Source organism: Meleagris gallopavo, chromosome Z (genome assembly GCF_905368555.1).
Source record: "Meleagris gallopavo chromosome Z, MGAL_WU_HG_1.1, whole genome shotgun sequence".
Classification (NCBI taxonomy): domain Eukaryota; kingdom Metazoa; phylum Chordata; class Aves; order Galliformes; family Phasianidae; genus Meleagris; species Meleagris gallopavo.
The window spans coordinates 68,583,081-68,605,055 of NC_139435.1; the positions used below are offsets into that span (position 1 = coordinate 68,583,081).

Here is a 21,975-nt window from a genome sequence, read left to right on the forward strand (position 1 = left end):
TAATACTAAATCAAAAGTACAGAGAAAACTTCCACAACATCAGATTATGCAAATCCACAGCCGTGATGTACTATGCATTCCAAATTCTTAGCAAGAATGCCAGGAAAACAAGTTAAGTAGGTGGCACTGAATCGTCTCAGAAGTAGAAAGACAAAAGGTAGAATGAAAGACAATTTCATTCACAATAATTCCCCAAACCTTTTTAAAAATAGAATGGTGAAACTGCAACTCTGAACTTTTCTTTCTGGCTGATTAAAACCATCTCATTAGCCTACACAGAATCATCATCATAAGACATATTAGTCTATTCTCACTGACAGTGACTTATTGCCAACTCCAAATAGAATATTGATGTTTTGCTATTGAAATGTCAATGCAAAAAATTATACATGGCTCTCTAAAGTCAATGGCACCTTGAAATTTAACTACACTTACAACCAAAGGAAGCTCAGTAAGTCAGAGCTGGCCAATTCAGATAAAAAGTACATTTTTAGACCACAACTAAATGCTCTTACTGAATTCTGTTTAAAAACAGAATTTTGTGTGTGGAACAGGGAAGCAGCAACTATTATCTTGCATAAGAAACTAATCTAGCATATGTGATGGAGAAGGACCAGTACTTGCTGGCTGCTATGTCATGCACAGATGCTTCCAAATTTTACTCATTGTCTTCACTGTCATTTCTTCAGCTGACGTTGAGCCAAATTTACCCCAATTCAACAAGTGTTTATGCATACACTTAAACCTTCTTTGAATGTGATGCAACTTAATCATGGAAAATGTGTTTAAAGTCTTGTAAAACTATAGCTTTGGCCATCAAACTGCTAATTGCTAGTGCCTTCCTGCGTTTGCCATTTTTGAAATCTCAAAATAGACACGACCTGTGTGACATAACACAAAGTCTTGTAAGTTGCACCAGCTCCCCTTTGTAACACAGTATCACCCACACTTTTCCAACAAGTCCTATTGTTCACAGCTGAACAATCTATATGGAAAATCATTGTGTTTGGTGTTTTCCTTACAACAGGATTTTTTCTACAGTTTCTACAATATGAAATAAAACTGGTGAAAATGTGCAGCCTTTTTCAGTATTTACAAATGGCTTCCATCCTGAGAAGATGCCTAGAAGGAAATGCAGTTACTTTTCTTTTTACAATCACCACCCACATCTCATAGCCAGATTTCACTCAAAGTAAAGTCTGATTCACCCTTTTTTCTCTCCCTACTAAAGAAATACAATACATTAAAATGCACAGCCTTGGGGTTCAGCTTGTTAAATAAACGCTGAAGAGCAGAATATTCACTCCCCCTTCTTAGGTGCTAGGAAGGCTGCTGATTTTATTTTTCAAAAGGGCCTATTTTTTTCACCTTGAATATATAGCTCATAGTGGCACTTCTATCAAGAGGGGGTAACTCTTCAGCTCAAGAGTTCATTTAAAACCATGAATTTGCAGCAGCTTTTGCATAGCTTCTGGTTTGATTCTTTTTAATATATAATTAAAAAAAGAAAAAAAAAAACACAAAAAAACACCTTTGAAAACCTTTTTTCACCGCGTGTAAAAGAGGTAGTTTCAATAGCAGAAAGATTCAGATAGGAATGTTCTTTCCTACAGACAACTAAAACAACTTAAAAGATTAAAGTCACAGGTGAATCAAGTCCTAAAGGAGAGAGAATAATCTTAAGTCTAGATCCTAAACTAAGGATGAAGAAGGGATACTTAGGGACATAATTTTCTTAACAGAAGCAGCACTGTCTTTCACGGTAGCAAAATTAGCTATCAAAATAAGCTATTTTTCATGCAATATTTTCAAACTTTCAAAACTAAATTTTCCACATATTTTACTTTACATGATTACTATTGAAATATAAATAAAGTATAATAGAAAATTATAACTTAGAGTATTATAAAGAAATACGTTTAAGAGCAGGAATAAGATCCTTTCATTTTAAAAAGTGTACAGCAATAAGGATTGTAAAATATAGCCTTGTACATCTAAGGATCACTTTTTGTCTCTCACATAATAAAATGTCCAATAAACACAAAATCACCAACAAACACAGAATGCAGACCAGTTCTCCTGACAGAAAAAAATACATTCACATTCCGTTTTAAATATTCAGGCTCTGATGAACTCTTCATCCACTCAGATTGATGGAAATATAGGAACAATAACTTGGAAACTCACAAATAACTTAGATCACAGCATCATTTTCTTTTTTCCTGAGAGGAAAGCAAGCTTGCTAATGAATCCAAAACATCATACTGTATTTATTTTAAGTTATGAGAGTATTTTAATACAATTCATTGCTGAAAATGCCAGTGAGACAATAAGCAAGGGTATTTTCTTCAACAGCTAGAGGTATTATAAGGTCACGTACTTATAATATTATAAACAGTATAAAATTAGAATCAATTAAAATGGAACATTTACCTTGCAAAATCCAGGATCCATGGATACAAGCAGGAAAGACAAAGAACTTACTGCCAAGGTTTCCAGCTCTGCTGCTCGCTTACTAGAAAACAAGAAGATGAAAATCCATTTAGATCTGTATGTTGTACCAAGGTTTTAGAAATGGCAATGTTCTTAGTAAAATTCCTTGAGACAGTCTGTGATCATATTTAGCTCCTATCCAAAAAGGAACAGAAAAGATATTGGAACCATAAATGTCAGAGCAGAGGCAAGTGAAAGCTTCCAGTAATACCAAATAATACTGTGTATTCACTAGCGCTCATGGGGAGCAGGTAACTGCGTTAACCACAGTAGCTTAGAAAGCAGCTTACTAAGGGATCTGAAGGTGAAACTGACACAAGTATTATACTTAAAAGACAGAAAAAATAAAAGTATTTCCAGGAGATTAACTTTTTTTCCACTGGTGATGGAAGCTGGCTCCTCCACAGCCTTTTCCATCCATGTCTCCGACTCTTCAGCCTTGCCATATTGAATTGAAATCACAATTTTCCATCTGCCTTAATGGAACACATGGTAAAAAATCTACTCAAAAGCAAAGATAAAGGAGGTAAGAAAAGTGCTCACTTTTTGTTTGTCAGGACCAGAATGATTCCTTGTAAAGAAAAAGAGTCACAGATAATACAATAATCCAAACCACACTGATACCAAGGGCTATGAATGACTGTTATTTCTGAAAATTAATCAGAAATAAATGCCATGAGCTCTTTCAATCAACAACACCTCTTAAGCCTTTCAGAAAGCAAACAAAGACAGCAAAATACTTTGGATCTTGCCATATGGAAATCACCTTTCAAAGACTTGAAAAAGAATGCTATGCACCTCTTCATAAAGCACACTATTGTATGACAAATATTAATTTGAAAAGTGAAATAACAGCAAGAAAAAATAAGGAAACAAATGTACTTAACTTCTTAAACTCCACTGCACAAAGCTGCTTCCCTCACAGAAGAACTTGAGTTCCTCATTCACCTCACCAGCAGCTCCTCAGAGATAGCTTCAGCGTGAGATTTGCTCCAGTTCCCTATTAGCTCCTTAGCATCTCATTTTCAACCATCTTATTCCACAATGGCATGTCAAATCATTTGAGAATGAAAACTTCATACATTGTCTTTTTTAATGCTGATCCACAATGGGATTTAGCTGAAAATATTATACGCTAGACATCATTACTTTTAAGAAATGAAATAATTCAGCAAATAATCTAGAAACCCATCACTAGGGTTTACGTGGAGGGGGGTGCAGGGGGGCTGCAGGCAGTGGAGGCCTAACCCTAACCCTAACCCTAACCCTAACCCTAACCCTAACCCTAACCCTAACCCTAACCCTAACCCTAACAGGGACACTGCTTCCAGAGCCAGGCCATGAGCAACACTGGGTGCACTCTAGAAGAGCAGACTGAGGAAAGGGAAAACTGCTGCACAGTGGCAGCTTGGAGAGAGGGGTGAGCTATATGAGAGAAGCAGCCCAGTATGCTTCAAGGTCAGCACAGGAAGAGGGCAGGAGGTGCTCCAGGTATGAAGTGGCAGCTCCCTGCAGCCCAGGAGAGGCCCACATCAGTCTGGGGGAAAAGAGCAAAGAAGAAGCAAAACTGTCATAACGTGGGAGCACGCCACATTCTGCATCACCCTGTGCTGCTCAGCATGGGGACAGGAAGTGGAAGAACTGGGAATGAAGAAGTGAAGTTAAAACTTAAAGTAGAGGATGGAGAAAGGTGTTTGAGGTCCTTTTTTTTTTTCACCATCCTACTCCATTTTTAACTAGCAATAAATTGTGGGAACTTTTGCTAAGCTGAGTCTGTAATTGATAAGTGATCTCCCTGTTCTTACCTCAACACATCAGGTTTTTTTGGTCTTACTTTCTATCCATGTCCTGCTGAGGAATAAGGGACAGGCTGGTAATGATCTCCCAGTCCATTCACCACAGCTTCTCTTATGCACTCCTGGCAATTCACAGAATCACAGAGTGATAGAATATCCTGCGTTGGAAGGATAGAAGGATGATCCACAAGGATCATCAAGTCCAACCCCTGGGACCATACAAACATAAAACCGTATGTTCTTGATTATGAAAGACAGAGGTGTCCACTCCTAAGGAGCGATGCTGCCACTACGTTTAAGGAATCATTATGAGAATGAGTGAAAAAAAAGTAATTCTATTTCAGTGTTGTTCTGTGGTAAAGGCTACAACAGGACAATACTGCTTTGGTAAGAGCAAATTTGATTATGCAGTGCATGTGCTCTATTACTGATTAGAGACACAATTAGAGAGCAAAGAGTATAGAAGCTATGCCACCACTGCAATGTCTGACTTCATTATTTTTGGACCGCATTATTTGTTTCAATGAAAGGTATTTTCCTCCAAAAGAAAGCACAGCTATGTTAAGAACAGCAATCTTTCCACACCGCTTTCCCACAGAAGCAGCATGCTTTCACACTGTGCTGGAAAAGTGTCTTGCAGTCTAAATATGTATTCCACTGTACCAGTCTATACTGTATTGAATTCCTGAATGTATTATGTATCATTAAGCTAAATAAAGAGCAAGTTTCAAAGGTTCAGAGCAAACTCACCTGGTGATTTTAATAGAGAAGGGGAGGAACTTTATTTGAACTCATGGCCTTTATTTCTTTATTTTTTTCAAGTCTTCTCTTCCTAGGGAATATTGTAACTATTTTTGAATTTTGCCTTTTGTTAGTTGGGATTCTGCTCAGACTAAATACAGAACAAAACTGGAACAACCAAACAAAACCATACAAATAAGCAAACCCACCACATCTCCAAAAGTTTGTTTCATTTATTTTATGCTAAAACAAATGGGAATTATTTTAAATATTGCAGACATTTTCCTTCACTTTTCGCAGCAGAGATCATAAATTTAAAATAAAGATCAGTCTGAGCCTTTGGAGGCCAAGGAGAATTTAACTCTGAACTGTGCTTCAAAGGACAATTTAAGTAGCCTAATTTCTGTCCTCTGCAACATGCAGTAGTATAGTAGAGTATCAATACCAAAATCTATCTAAGGGAGAAACTCAAAAATCAAAATACAAATGGTAAAAATATCTGTCTCAATTGCACATTATTTCTGAGGGTAAAACCAGGTGGCAGTAGAAGACTAATAGCGGGTATTCAATGGGCATTCAACAAGTCCATCAGAAAACTTTGGTATGTGTTTGTCTGGGACAATAGAAGAGATACTTATGCAGGTAAGTGACTGCCTAAACAATAAGAGACAGAGGAATTAATTATCTTCCCTGGTAGTGAGATGTCACTACTGTCTCATCTTAGAAGGTGCCCTTGGCCCTAAGCTACTGTTTAGGCAGTACCAAGCTGGTGATGGAGAATTGTACACATTTACTAACCAGGTGTAAAAAAGTAGAGGAAATTTAGTCACATCGGGTGTTCAGTGATGCACATGGAACAAAAATCCCTCTCTGTACGTAAAAAGTACCGGACTTTAATCAGAAGTGAGATCTAGGAGAACGAGAAAGCATGTTTGTGAAACCATCAGCTTAATAGCCAAGAAGCAAACCCAAATGGAAAAAAAATACGAGACAGATGAGAGAGGAGTCCAAAACAAACAAAAAGATTTATGGATTGTGCAGGGAAAACACAGAACATTTTTACCAATCACAGTCAAATTTTATGGCAATAAAATAATCTGCAGGAATTACCCTTTGTTATCTCTAGATCACTTTACCGAAATGTGTATATTGCAGTGGTCTAATTGCAATCTCAGCCAAGCTGATGCTTGAAGAAAAAGGACAACTGTCACAAAAATAATTTTGAAAGCATCACAACATCAAACAGGAATTCACCAAAGCACACTAGCAGGGACAGCTTGGAGATAATACAGAGATTTTAGATGGATTTTTTGAGCAAGACATAAGACCCATCCAAAATGAATGAAGATTGTTTTGCCCTAAAAGCTCAAAATAAGCATGAGCATCAGGAAAGTAAGTTACATGGCCTACATAACAGCAAACATTAAAGGCTATAGAGTTAAAATGTGGAGATACAACACAGCTGAAAAAGCTTACTGTTTTAACTGTCAATCTGTTAATTTTTTTTGTATTTTAAAAAGGAATAAAAACCTTATTCATCCTATTAATAATTCTTTTAATAAAGCTGAATACTACATCTTGACAGCATAGTTAATTAGTTTTATTTTAAGATTTCAGCGGAAGGTTTCAGACATAAAATGATGAATTCTTTTGGCAATACAATTCTGTAAGGCTAGTGGTCATGTTTTCCCTCAAATAAAATCACAGACTTTTTCAAAAGACTTCCAATGGGAATTTACAGATGATACATTGAGATCATCTATTTGTTTTGGAAGTCTGTCCTAGTTCAAAACTTAAAAATGCACATTTCTTGTCAGGCATTAAAGAACTGCACAAATAAAAATTCCCATAGAAGCCTAGGGCAATCAGTGTGGGTTTGTTGTTGTTGTTTTTCTTTAAGCAGATGCATTGGATTGTTTGCAATATACATTAAGCTCAGAAAAAAAAAAAAAAGAGATATCAATTGTAGAATTAGACCATATCCCAACGACTTGGTATTGAAGAAATTCTTTTAAAAAATCTGGTCTGTAAACATGACTATAAACATGACTATTCACCATCAGATTTATGAATATGTAGCAGAAATCCACTTTACTGCCCTTAGCAGAGTTGCCCAGTTGTGCCAGGTACACAGGTACCTAGTTTTCCAGTAACACACTCCTTCCAGCAAAGGGAATTTTCACAGCAACGAAATGAAAGTGTAGCTTCATGAAAGGAGGCATGACACTCAAATGCCCACTGTTTCCTATTCAAAGTTACAGGACACACTAAGCTCTGTATACACGCAATTGCATTTTAAAATTTCAGGGCCTGCACAAGAAAATTCTGAAAATTAGAAGCAAAACAAAACACAAGAACAGACATTAAAGTAGCTGCAACTGGAACTACTGAGTTTAAATTACAGAAAGAGATTAAAGTTCCTCTGGGGACAAATGTTTCTACTTCTAAGGATAGTTTGGCACTGAAATGTACTGTCTATGGCAGTTGTGGAACCTCTAGTACTGCTCTCATAATTATACTCAGATAAACATGTCAGAAACGACATCTATACAGCCAGATATAGCACTGCAGGAAGGAGCGGGTCATATACTCTTGAGGATCCATCACAACTATCTTCCATGAGCGTATCTATCATGTCTAATATTTAACAATAGAAGCCGGGTACGGGACTGTTTTCCTATTTTATGATTTGACCTAAAATATAAGCTTCATTAGTTCATTTCAGTTATCACAAGTGACCAAAATTCAACTGAGGCAATATTTTCTGGCTTATAACCATGAAAAAACTAATACAATTTGTTCAAGTTTCCCTTTTTAAATGTCTTCAAGAGTTATATGTTTTTTAGTTCCTAGCATTTTTTAATCAGGATGACATTATGCATGAATTTTGAAAACCAATAAATTTCAGATTTCTGAAGCCTAAGCGTATATTATCTCATTTTCTTTTCACAAAGCCCATATACATTCATTGATGCTTTTGTTGAAAGTCAAGAGAATGCATACTGAGGCATTCTGCAATAAGATAATTAAATTTTGTCATTCTCTTCATTTTTCTTCCATCGTATTACCTTCAGTTGAAATTAATGCTGACTATGTTTAGTGTTTAAGAACTGTTACAGACAAAAGAAATATGAACAAGCTTATGCCTTTGTAATATTGATCTAAAATTCCCTTCAAACTTCCCTCTTAAAAATTACTCGTTTCTCAGTAAAAGTAACTACAACCGGCCACTCTTTGCAACAGCATTAATATTCTACAAACAGAAAGGAAAATAAAAATTACCAGGAAGACCAAAATTTATAAAAAGAAAGAAAATACTGGAATCCAAGAAGCACTGTAAAAGTGACAGTTGATGAAACCATAGCAATCTATCTCACTCTTTCCAGTGTTTATTTTCCACCAACCATTTATTTACCCATCACTTACTTATCCACTAACAGGATTCCTCCATGAAGACTACACAATTCTTACTTTCATTTCTTTACTGCACAAATGCTGTCAAGGTTTACCAAAATCAAATGACGTGTTACTGGAAAACCAGAGAGCAATGGTGTTTATGCCTTGACTACAGATATCTATTGTCTGTAGATATTTATTTCATCAATGCCATTTCAAAATGAAATGTAAAAAGTATTCACGTATTCCTCTTATTCAAAGATCTCAGTCTTTTCATCACAAACCATTGCATCCCATTGTATTGCACCGCACTGCATTATTTCCCATCCCATCCCATCCCATCCCATCCCATCCCATCCCATCCCATCCCATCCCATCCCATCCCATCCCATCCCATCCCATCTCAAGGACAAGTTCATGACAGAAAATAATATGTGCAGTTTCAACAAGACCTAAAAACAGGCCTTGTACTCCACTACAACAGTCAAAGTAAGTTAGGAAAAATCCTTCACTTAAGCTGCTGATTGTTACCTAGTGCAGGTCAGCATGCTTAATCTTTTATTTTTTCTCAGAGAGGACCTACATCTCTTTTAGGTCAGAGAAAAGTACAAAATACATGGATGCTATTTATTTTAGCCAGGGATACGTAGAGCAATTTCAGAACCATTGGTATGGCTTAACAAAATCACAAAGTGTTCCTAAAATCCATGGAAACTGTCAGTGACAGAAGAACTAATCAAGGGCTTATTTTGCTCACCACTTCTCCAGCATACCATGACACAAACAAATATGAGTTGCCTTGTGACTTACTCTTTGTCTTTCACACTCATGATTTCCTCCTTATTCATAGTCATATTTGAAAGTTCCTGAATTTAAAAAGTTACACCTATAAAATAAGGCAGTTCTCCAACAGACATACATAAGATGTACTGCATTTTATAGCTGTAATCTACCTGTAATGTAATTCATATCTTTTAGTAATATAAAACAGAATATAGAACTGTCACTATAACTAAATCAACTTTATATGAATGTTCTTATACAAAAGCAAAATGTTATTTGACCTTGCACTTGTAAGATGATGCATGATTCAAGTGCAGATCTGATTCATTTTAGTAGACTGTGTTTATAAAATACATGACATTTGTCTTCAGATTGGGGAACTGAGCTCTTGCCCCCAAGGTTTGAAGTAATCTTAGCAGAATTGCAGTCTGGAAAAGCGTACCAATACATTTATGCTTTCCTTACCCTTTGGCAACATTAGTTTCAGGATAAGAGTTCCAGCAGCAAATATTTTGTTCTGTAGTCAAGAGCTTGGTGCAGCTAGTCAAGCAAATCAAAACACTCAAAACTCCAGATGCCTCATTTCATGAATTCACCCCAAAGCAAACAGATTACCATCTGGGTATATGAAACAGATAAAATACACACTTAAACTAGTTCGTGTTTGTGAATACAGTGCTTGCAGCTTTGGTACATATAGGAGTAATATTATTTTAAGAGCTAAAATACTACAAATTTCAAGTATTTTCTTCCTGAATAGTATCTGAGGTAATAGATTTTGATTGGAGATTTTGGATGAAAACTTATAGACTTTAACTCAACTGGTTAACACTCCAGGAAGATACAGAATTTTGACCCAACACTACTGACAATAGTGATTTATTTTTCCAATCACTGTACTTCATTTCAGATACTCAGAAAATGTATTTAGGCTATTTAAAGCATATTACTTCTGAGAATGAACTGCCCCCCAGAACTGAACTCATTTCCCTGGGAGGCCTTTACGAAACCTTTTTCTTATCTAAATACAGGTTAAAAGTTCACACTGTAAATATATACAAAGCAGATCATAAACTCTTCCCTCATGACTTCTACATAAATGTACTTCACTCCTTATAAAATCCTGAAATTTTTTTTTGCTTTGAATACCTACACGAAACTTTCGTCCCACTGAGAATCTTCCACTAGTCTAGCTGAGCTTAAACTTCACTTTTTATGTCTTTTGCCACAGGAATATACTCCATTGCAGACTGAAGTTTGTGGAACATTGTAACTTCAAATCTGCCATGATGCTTTGCCCCAGGGAAGTAGTTAAAAGTCTGCACCAGGGGACAAATGCAGCAGCAAAACACTGTCTGAACAATGAAGGAACTGAATTTCAGAGATGAGATAGCCAATCCTTTCTGGACAGAGAAACTCCTAGCGAAGGCATTCTCTGTGCAGGTGTTTCTCCACTGTCTTGCTAGATAAACAAGTCATGGGAATGGTGATGCAGGAGGGAGAAAGGTTCAAGGCTTAGGAGTTTATGGACTTCGTTCAGGAAAATTGGGATTGAGCTAAATGCTCAGGAATCCTTGCCACCTACCAATGCTTTGGGTTCTGTATTGGGAGAAGCACTTTCCACCTGGGAAACACACAGACCCCATTCCTATATGTACTGCATTTACAATAACACAACACCTGCAACTTTCCTGGCGCTTATGATGTGAGCAACCCTCACACTGCTGCAAGTAACTGTCACAGGCTCATTTTGTTGATCTCACCAGTCATTCCTTACACTTATCCCCATTACCTTTAGTATAAACCCGCATGAAATACTCCGAACTAGAAAATGTGGTATTTGCATGGGTGTGTCTGTTCTAATTATTTAGAATCACAATAAATATTCCAGCTATCTGTATTAGAAAATTAGGGTCAAAGTATTTCAACTGGAATCTAGTCCTAGAGTATATTAATTAGTATATTAATAATATTTGTTCCTAATATTAACAGGAAACTGCATTCTTTCAATTGCGCAAGTTGTCATAATCTTTCAATAGAAGTTTTTTTTTTCAATGGTGCTGGTATTTTTAGGGAATACATGGCAAGATATGCTGTGTCATAAAGGCAAGTGCAATTATCAAATATCACTTTCACATGTCAGTATTGAGTAAGAAGACTTCAGATTGAAGAAAAAGACATACACTGCAAATTAACAAAAAATCAGAAGAGGTGATGAAAAACCAACAGTATTGCTATTTTCTCATATGGGTACAAAGTTTCTCTGTTAATGATCCTCCATAAGCAATCCAAATGAACTCTTAGGAGTTTCTACAATCTTGACATCGATTGAGGTTGAGAAGAAAGCTTAAACCTCTCTCATGTTTGATTTAGGGCTACACTCTAGTTCTAATTCCAGAAGATGCTTAAATGTGTACACGAGTCTAATTCTTCTTCATGCAGATACCATAATCAGATACCAAACTTTCCATTCCATGGTAATCTGAGAACTCTTCCTCTTGTGATTTTTAACATTAACATCAGATGTATTAGGGATTATCTATCTGAGAATATTTTCATCCTCTGTTTCAGAAAGGACTCAACAATTACAGTCTCTTGAACTTACCAATGAAACAGAATGATGGAATAGATCTGGGAACGCCTATCATTTTCTGGAATGAGGAAACAGAATTACTACACCAAATCCAGTTTTTCTCCATGATCTTGGAAAGAATATGTTAAAGGCTCTGAAGCTCAGCTCACCAGCTGAGACTGATCTGTTAAGCTTTAATGACACAGGAAAAGGTTTGCAAGTTAAAGATCCACTATAGTTTGTGTGCTGGATTTTATAATGCAAAGTCTGATAGACTACAACTCTACCAAAACTATCTGATTTCTTCCTTCTTCTAATCATATATGAAAAATGGCAATGCAGAAAATCAGGATGATCATCTTTTTTTAAAGAACATATGTGCCAAATAGTCAGAACATTTAATGACTTCTTATAGTATTTCTAGTCAAAGAAAAAAATGGAACTTCTAACAAATTAGGATGTTTCCTTTCAGGTCATCAGTATTATCTAACAGTCTTGAATAAAGAATTAAAACTTTTTTCCTTTAAACAATGTGTTGTCTTCTAAATGTGGTCCTGATACTGTCAGATATAATTTTAAATGGGCCAAAGGTTTTACAATAGGCAAAGCATCTTCCGTTAGGTTGCTCATAGGCATTTAACTCCATTAATGAAAACAACCTATATAGAGGCAAGTCCTCCTCCAAAAAACAGACTATTCCCTTCTGGAATACAAAAGAATCCAAACAGAAATTCCAGTGCACTGACATTGTACTCATGGTGGAAAATATAAATAAATAACAAAGTACTACATAGATAAGTAAAAAAACCAAACTTTTCATTTCAGCTCAGTGAATGAACAGGCTGTGATTCTACTAAAGTGTCTGATATTTAATTATTAATAATGTATAAATATTATTGAAAATACTGAATCTATTAAAAACATTGTAGTAACATTAGGAAGAAATAAATCATCACTTGGAATACTATATTTATTCTTCTTTCTACTAGCATCTTATAGTGAACAAGGCATTTCTATCTACTGCAATACTTGATCTAATGAAAAAGGGGGAAAATCTGAGCCATATAAATTAGTGGTCAGTAAATACACAAGAAAACATCTGATTTTTTCTCTTTTTTTGTACACAAAGGAAACAACATTTTTCAGAAGACTTTTCTGATGTTTGACACTTTCTTTTTTTTAATTACTTTTATTACTTAAGAAATATAACAAATTCAACAGTTTTTTTCTGAAGAAGGAAAAAAAAAAAAGGTGTAAAGATCTGTATTTATTGAGAGCTAGAAGTTAATAAGGTCCTCGGAGAATTTAAGTCAGTTACTGTGAAGTTCAGGCTTGACAAGCAGCATAAGTAAACCCTGAAATACATGTCTTCTGGCTCTCTATGCTCTACAGCTTCAAACTGCTTCCTTTCTCTCAGTCAGAAAGTAATTAATATAGAAACTTTGAAAGAAAGTTTTAGATGCACTAAAAAAGACAAGATCCATCCTCCCTTCCCCCAGAGATATGCACGTTACTGTGATGGCTAAGAATGCAGCAGTTACAGAGTTTAAAATTTTTTAAGAAAGATCTATACACAATGACACTGTGTTTGTTTTTTGTGTTTCTTTTTTTTGTTTTGTTTTGTTTTTTTTCATCTGTGCTTATTGGCAAAGTTATGTGTTCAGCTGAAACTGTAAATTATTTCTTTTACAATCTGGTACATTGAGTCACAAGTGTTATAAGCTGAAAATATGCCTGTAAGTGCATCACAGCATATTTTATGGCAACAGAAAACTGCAAGTGAATACTACTGCAGAAAGAAACTATTCTGACACACTGAATAAACTTTACTAGGTATAAAAAAAATAAGTATTAATCACTGGGTGTCATTAAGAAATTACATGGAGGTCCATAACTGCCAGCATTTGCAGTCTGAATTCAGACTTCATAATTGCCTTTGGTATTGGCTGTAAACTACTGTGTAAGCTTATATTAAGAATTCTTCCACCTTAGGTAACTTTATTTCCATGATCTGTGCATACCAATTCCTTCATGCTATTTAGCTTTGCTGAGATTGTTTTCAAATAATGTGAATACTTGCTTCTGCTAACTTTAACACTCAGTATTTTTCTTCCCCTCAGAATGAATTCAGCAATCTAAAATAAGAGTATAGATAGTTAGGCTCAAAATAACTCAGTTCAGTGTAAGATACAGCAGATAGTATTACTAAGTTAATATTAGCTTTGAATTTAGCCATTTGAATTCTTCCCTACAAAAAGAAGTGTATAAAGCAGATGATATTTTATAAAGATCATGCCCCAGAAAGAAAACCACTGTGAGCAGACTCACAGAAAAGAGTCTGAATATTATAAAAACAGGCTTAAAAGGAAAACAAACAAACAAACAAAACAAACAAACAAAATAAACAAAATAAAACAAACAAACAAAAACATTGTCCAAAGTTTTCTAGCTGCTGTTAGGATACAAAAAAATAGTGATTCATTTAAAATGTATTAAGTAATGTATGAATTAAATTATTGTAAGAAAATGTCCAAAAATTAAGTAAAGAACTGTTTACTGATATTCTCTTATACAAATAAATAAGTAGTTTTAGTAATTTCTATAGAACCAGAATTACTGTTTGCTTTACATCCAAAAAATGTCCTTGGGTACAGCAGACTTTTTATAATGAACTTTTGTTTCTGAAATTAAAGATCAATGCATAGCCAGAAAGAGTATGGTAAAAAGAATACTATTTTATTATTATAATTTGTGTACTAGTTTCACTTCTTGTAGAGTGTGTGAAAATGTATGGTACACTTACATAGGCAGTATGCCTATTACCATGTCGTGGCAAGAGCTAGAAGCAACTATCCATCACAGAGAAGGCAAAAATTCTGCTTTGTGTTTGTGTAAGTAAAAACACATTGCTGCTAGTTGTTTATATCACCGTATTTGTAAAGCTAATATTACTATGTATGAGAGATATCTTTCTGTGTTTAAAACACAATGAGCATTAATTTTCTAAAATATCATTGCAAATTGTCTCCTCTATGACAAATAAATGTGATTTTATCAAATTCAAATGATTTGGTTAACCACAGTCATCCCCTTTGTGGTTTATTTTCAATTCAGAGCAAAGTCTGCAAACTGGAATCATCTTCCCCGCCTTGCCTAGGAGAGTCAGAAAAGAACTGAGATTCACTGATTTACACAATTTTGCATTTAAGGATATCTTTCCATCACTAATAAACTCTAATAAGTAATGTTTTTGCTGTTGTGTTGCTGATTCCTCTCAGCTGTAAGAAGTGACTGAACTTTCCCATCAAAGTTACACTTTTCAGAATCACAAGGTAACTAAACATTTCAGCAGCTTATTTAGTAACTGTCATGGTTTCATGATTTTTCATTATCGGTGTTCCACATCATAACATCATGCAATGCACTGGGGGTTTGACTACTGATGCTCAAGTTCCGGGTGCCTGTCCAGAGGAGAAGAGCAGCTACGTTTCCCCAGGGGGCTTTGCGGTCAGCGAGGAGATATAACTCCCGGCAAGGTCACCTGATGCTCTCTTCTTTGCCTGCCCTGCTTCGCAAAGCCCCCTGGGGAAACGTAGCTGCTCTTCTCCTCTGGACAGGCACCCAGAACTTGAGCATCAGCAGTCAAACCCCCAGTGCATTGCATGATGTTATGATGTGGAATACCGATAATGAAAAATCATGAAACCATGACAGTAACATATGAATGACATTTCAGCAGCTTATTTAGTAACATATGAATGACTCAGATTTTTACACACATAAAAAACACAAAACATATTCATATATTAAATACAATAGAACAGAGACTTACTGACTTTTGCCAAATTATAGAGATCCATTATTTTCCATAATTAATTTACAGTTGAATAGTGTCTCTAACAGGACATGCAAATCAGAATTATTATGTTGTGCAGAATTCCAATCATGCTTGAAAACCTACAATATGCCAATACAAAGAATCCTTACTGAAAACATTGTAATGTGAAGTAAAAAATGTTTGAAAAATACAGTTAAAACTCTGTGTGCTTTCAAAAAGAACTCAGAGACTCAAATTATTTTTTCTAATCTTTTAAAAGAAGTTGCTTTGGCATCTTATTAGATAATGAAACAATTAAAATATAATTTTCAACAAAATGTAGATCTATGGAAAACGATTACTATGTAGTTCATTGATTTTGGACCAGAACTGCAATATTTATTGCAATGGAACAAGTACGTATTTTTAACATATCCTGGAGATTACTTACACAGAGAATATAGTTGTCTTTGGTTATACCTCCTTTCAGCATCTAAAGGGAGACTATAAGAAAGAAGATGGATTCTTTAGCAAGGTCTGTTGTGATAGAACAAGGGGAAATGTTTTCAAACTAAAAGAGGGCTGATTTAGATTGGATATATGAAAACTTATGTTATGATAAGGATGGTGAAGAACAGAAGCCCAGAGTGGTGGTGGATGCCCCGTCCTTGGAGGCATTCAAGGTCAGGCTTCATCGAGATCTGAGGACTTCATGTCCCTGTAGGTGTCCTTGTTTGTTGCAGTAGCATTGGATCAGATGACCTTTGAGGGTACCTAACAACTTAAACAATCATATGAATCCTATGGTTTTAGGATTCTAAAATCTAAGAAGAATATAAGATGTTTCTTCATCTATAAAGAAGAATGAGATTCACAGTGTTGAAGTTTCTACTCACAGTTCCTTTCCAGGAATCAGTGTCATTCATACATTCCAGAGGCTGTTTCTCTGCTGAAGATTTAAGATTAGAGTAGTTGCAAATGTCAAAAGAGAAAGCAAACCCCCAGTTTCCTTCTCAGTTTCTTTCCTTTCCCATCTGCCTCAAGGACAAAGAAGCTCAAATAAGGATGGGAGGCCTCTTGACTTCCAACAGAGCAAAGAGAGAAAAATGAACAATTGGCTGTCCTGAGGCATGGATGTTTTATGGCTATTGTTTATGAGAGGTATCTGTATTTAAAAGAGATTTTATAGCAAATAATAAATGGAAAAAGAATGAAACTGCATATGTAGAATTAACCCAGCTAGCTGTTTTGTTGAGGCTGAGATAAGCATTAACAATAATGCAACATCCTCCAGCATCAGGGTATAAGCCTTGGAATGGAAGAAAGTGAACATGCATTAAGGATTTCTGCAAGGTGAAAAGTCAGAAAACTTACTGAACAGCTGGATGTGAGTTCAGAAACCATGTCCTGTTTTTAGCATCATATCTATTATTACAAGAGATATGGTAAAAAAAACCTGTAAGTAGAGCTATAACAATACTCTAAGTGGCTGTCAATTGGAGACACAGTATAGACTGAACAGCACTGTGAGAAGTTGCAGAACAGAGTGGCAAATGCCCTAGTGATTAGTTGTGGCACCAGAGAAATTCAAACCGTGGTTAAAAGGAAGGGAATAGCCTGTTAGTGAAAAGAGTAGCTGACAGGCAGTGCTCATACTGGCAGGTATGCTGCACCCAAACCCAATCTTGAAGTCCAGCCAGATTTAATCATCTCAGACTGTGAGTAATGATTACTCAAGTGGGGAAAGAAATTAGCTGGAATAGCATTTCTTTATGTCTCTACAGGATAGCATCGTGAAACTGCTATTTGTATAGCTGTGCTTGCAGATTCACTACTTCTGAACTCTATTTATTTACCTTCAGTGTTTCAGTTTATTCTCCCCCTCCCCCCTTTTTTTTTTTTTTTTTTTTCCCTCATTGAAATAACATAGGACCAAAAGAAACACAGCAGGTCCCTACCCCAACATTGCCAAGGCAGGCTCAGCTGTGGGGCTGGAACTTGTTGCTCAGGGATTAATCCACTTAGGGCTTGAAACCCTCCAAGGCTTCTTCACCACCTCCCTTGCTGTAATTTTTGGTACAGATATACTGGTACAAAATCTGTTCAACAAGATTTAATTTATTTTATTTAATATACACGTACTCATATGTCCCATATTTGCAGTGGTACTGAAAATCCTCCCAAATCTCTCTTGGAATTCTTAGAATCTCCACCTAATTTTAAACATTCCAACTTTACAAGGTGTTTTAGCATGATTAAGGTGGCAAAATGTGAATAAAAATCAGCACTCAGGATAGATGCAGAGAAGTACCAAGAATTTGTGCCTAGCAGAATCAGGGCATCGGGTCCATTTTAAAGGTCTGGCAGCAGACTTTAATCCACCTGAAGCCATACAGACTACTTTTATCAAGTTGGGAGCTGAAATATGATTTCTGATGTCCAGGCTAGTCTGTCAAAATCCTAACATCCATAATTTATTTTAGCTGTCAAGCAATCCTGTTACACAGTTCCTAAGATAACCACAAGAAGCAAAACTTACTTTACTATTTCCCCACTGAGTTTTATCCTGAGAAGCTTTTAAGAGCTAATTTTTGGCTTTTTTAAATTAATGACAAAGTTCACTGCAACTTTAGTACTGTAGGATTAGGGTCTTGGACTCCTAACAATGCTTTCATTTCTTTTCTATAACTCACTGGAGAATGAATAGTACTCTTTCAAATACAGTGACTTTGCCTTATGTGTTTTGTAAAGTGCTTTACCCATTTCCCATGGACTATAAATAATGAGAATGAAAAGTGGTTATTTCAAGTAAGAAAGAGTGTTTACAAGAGAAAGAAAATATAGTGTTCCTTTATATTCTCTGCAGAATACAAAGCAGAACCATGGTGTCTCCTCACTTTTCAAAACAACATGAACAAAAAGGTCACAGAGAGAAAGGGGGAAAAATGCACAGGAGAATCACCAGCAAAACAAAAGAAATCTAAGACAACTCAAATTTCAGTTCTCCCCTCAGAAAGAATTATCTACAAGACAAGTAAAGGCACCATGCTGTCAGCCCTAAATATTTATTACAGCACCTGAAAAACATCCCTTTTCTTACCACCATCTCCAGCTAATTCACCAATGCTCTGGTGAACATAGCTTGACTGAGATATAAACCACAATGAAGCTTAATTATTTTGCTTTAGTCCTTCCTGCATGATCATTTTGAAGGAACATACATAATCTCAATTCACTCCCACATGAAATGAGCAAAGGTCAGAGGAGCACTGGAAATTCTGTTTGATGTTTGACAAGCAGTATGCACACAGGTACTAAGAAGACATCGTGCATTCAAGTCTGGATGACTTATTATTTGGTTCGAACATTAAGCACTAGATCCTGGCACAACATAGATTAAAATAATGATTTGCCTGTTTCTATGAAAGCTTACATTTGTTTTCCAATGACCTCTCACTAGGAACAGTGACCACCCTGGTGCAGCAGGTTGTTACCCAGCACATACCTGCTAACTTGCAGAGCTGATCAGTGGCTGGTCCCCAGCCCATGGCTACTTGCATGAGGCAGGTTCTGTTTCCACTTCCTCCCTTTTCTTCCTCTTTTGCTTCCCAGAGCTCCTGGCTGTGTGATCCTAGCATTGCCCTTATTCCAACTGGACAGATCTGTTAGACAAAACTCAGTGGTCCAGCTGGATTTGTTTTCTGGTGGGTGAGAACACTGAGTAACCTTATGGAGGAGCCTGTACAGCAGCAGAGTCAGAAAAAAAAGCAGACAAGAGAAAGATGCACACAGCAAGCACCTGAGTAGGTAGCTTGAGATAGACAGGAGTGGAATAGGGGAAGCCAGGGTACTGCCCCTTTGTGCAACTACAGGTTTTTAACCTTCTTTACCCCATTTCATGGAACTGCACCAACATGAGACAACATCATCATGCTTTATGCTTTGCATGTGCTTAATTTTTCATATAAGTGCTCTAGAGCACCTAGATATGCCTATCGCAAAAGGATAAAATGAAGATGACTGCATCACAGTTTACAACAGCTGTTAGAAAAGGAGAACCAAATTTATTTTCAAGAACTTGGCTAACCGATCTTAAATGATAATGATAAATAATAGCATTAGCAGTTACAGAACCAGCAGACATTACACAAATCCTCACAATTCTTCTGAGATTAAATAAATAAACAACCTCTAATTCCACAGGGGAACACTGTGAGCAAAGTCTAAAGATATCCAATTATTAGTCAGTTCTTTTTAAAAATCTTCATTGTTTCCATACTATCTGTATTCACTTTCTGCACACAGAAATCATTATCAAAAAGAATGGCTGCCCTTTTCAGCAAATACTGCAGAAGGTAACTTCTCAATTCATAATTCACATGGGGAGCATGATTCAAGGAACTGCCGTATTCATGCAGCCAAGAAACAGAAATATATCATAATATCTATGGGGCATAAAAACAGGTTAAAAGGCAGGATACCTGGTGGAATACTTAGAGCAAAAATTGTGGGAGCACTTTACTGCCTAAAAGAACCTACTGCATCTGTGAAGCAATCAGATTCTAGTACTGCTCAGAAAGTAATGCCTCCTACTTTATGATGTTGGCCACAACGTCAGAGATGAATGTTGGTGGTATGGCAGTAGAGGGTGAATCTTTCCACCAATATTCTGTTCCATTCTGTTGCCACACAATAGATGGCATGGAGCAACGGTGTGTAAACTGAATTTCTCCATGAGGAGGTATTCACTAATGCTCACACAGGAACAAAAATAATACCATATGCAAGTTTGTGAGGATCTACTGGACAAGGCTGAAGGTGAGTTTGCTGGATCACATCATTACCAGTCACAAGATATGGTATCACCACAGAGTCAAGACAGCAGTGCACCAAGAGGCAATATGTGAATTCTCCATTGAAAAAAATGACCAACATACAGTCCTCAACAAGTAAAGTGAAGTGCAATGTTTTTTGAGATAGGAAAGGGGAGATTTTTCTGGATTTCCTGGAACCTGGACAAACCATTAATTCTGACCACTACATCACAATACTGAGTGAGCTGAAAGCCTGAACTTCCAGAGTCACGCCAGAGAAGACGACAACACTTCTCTCACAACTCAGTAATGTCAGGTACCATACCAGTTTGAAGACCATAGACCACAAAGCTAATCTGGGCTGGACTGTCCTATCATACTCACTGAATAGTCTGGATTTGTTGCTTTCTGACTTCCACATATTTGGACTGATAAAAGATGGACTGCATGGGAAGCATTCTCCTAGTGTCTATTGTAGTATTCATGGAAATAAATAAAAGGCATTACTTTTGGAGTGACATACATATATTTGAACTACTTTGTACATTTGACTTTGCTTACACAGTGAAAGGGTTTACAAAACCTGCAGAGTGTTCAGATATTTTCATTCTTGCTCTTCCAATGTTGAGCCTTCATTGTATTCACACAAGCAAGGAACACACTGTCCCCTTATTTAATATTACAGCTGTGAAACATTTTCAGGTCATGAACAGGTTATAAGCAGAAAAATGAAATAGTGGGTGTACGTGAACATAGGTGAAAGTTCCTGTGAGCCACTTAGACTGTGTGGATGCTGAGCTCAGACGTGATCCCATGAAAGTGCATTCTTTTCTTAAGAACTATTGGCATCAGCTGTTCAGCTTGGAGTAAGTGAAGTTGTTTTCAGTATCTTTTTGATTATAATCTGTAGTGCCAGTGATCCAATACTGAAGAACCTTTCTGAATCCTCTGAAGAAATTACCAGTAAAATCTAAAAAGAAAGACAGAAATCTGTCCTCCCAGTCCTTAACTACAACTGTAACATCAAATTCAGATGTAAGTGGAAGTTTGGGACTGTCTGCAAAACAACTAAAATTTCTTCTCAAACCAAAAGATGTTTCACGCTCCATTACTGCCCCTGAAAAACCTAAGACTGGACAGATTTTGATACAGTCATTTTGATATAGCTGTTATCTAACAACCTGGTGAGAATATCCACCTGACTGAGGTCTGAACTGTTCATGATTTTTTGAAATAGCTCATCTAAAACAAAAGAAAGCAGAAGCTGCCAATTTTGCAGGGACAGCTAGGAGAGTAGATTGTTTTCTATTGACATTCTCTGAATAAGATAGGGGATTTGGCTAACAAATTGTCTCACATCTCAAGAAACTGGAATTTTTTTTAGTGACAAAACAAACACTTGACTTCTGTAAATGTCATTTCAAAATTAAAACTTCCAAAAACTCATACTTCTGTAAGTCTCCAGGATTAAAGATTTAGTAATAATACGTTAGTCTCCAGCTTGGCTGTGTATTGAGAATTAACTCTGTTCACGATTGGTTTTATATAGGGAAGCTTTGTGCT

At 36.3% G+C, this 21,975-nt stretch overlaps 1 protein-coding gene across 10 annotated transcripts in view; it reads right to left on the reverse strand.

The window, feature by feature from the left end:
• The window catches only part of LINGO2 (leucine rich repeat and Ig domain containing 2), a 498,204-nt gene that overhangs the window by 317,867 nt on the left and 158,362 nt on the right, over positions 1–21,975 (reverse strand). For all 10 annotated transcript variants that reach the window (XR_014880382.1, XR_014880381.1, XR_014880380.1 and 7 more), the window contains exon 2: positions 2,434–2,515. The gene's annotated coding sequence lies outside the window, so the exon portion shown is untranslated. The remainder of the gene's footprint in view (positions 1–2,433; positions 2,516–21,975) is intronic.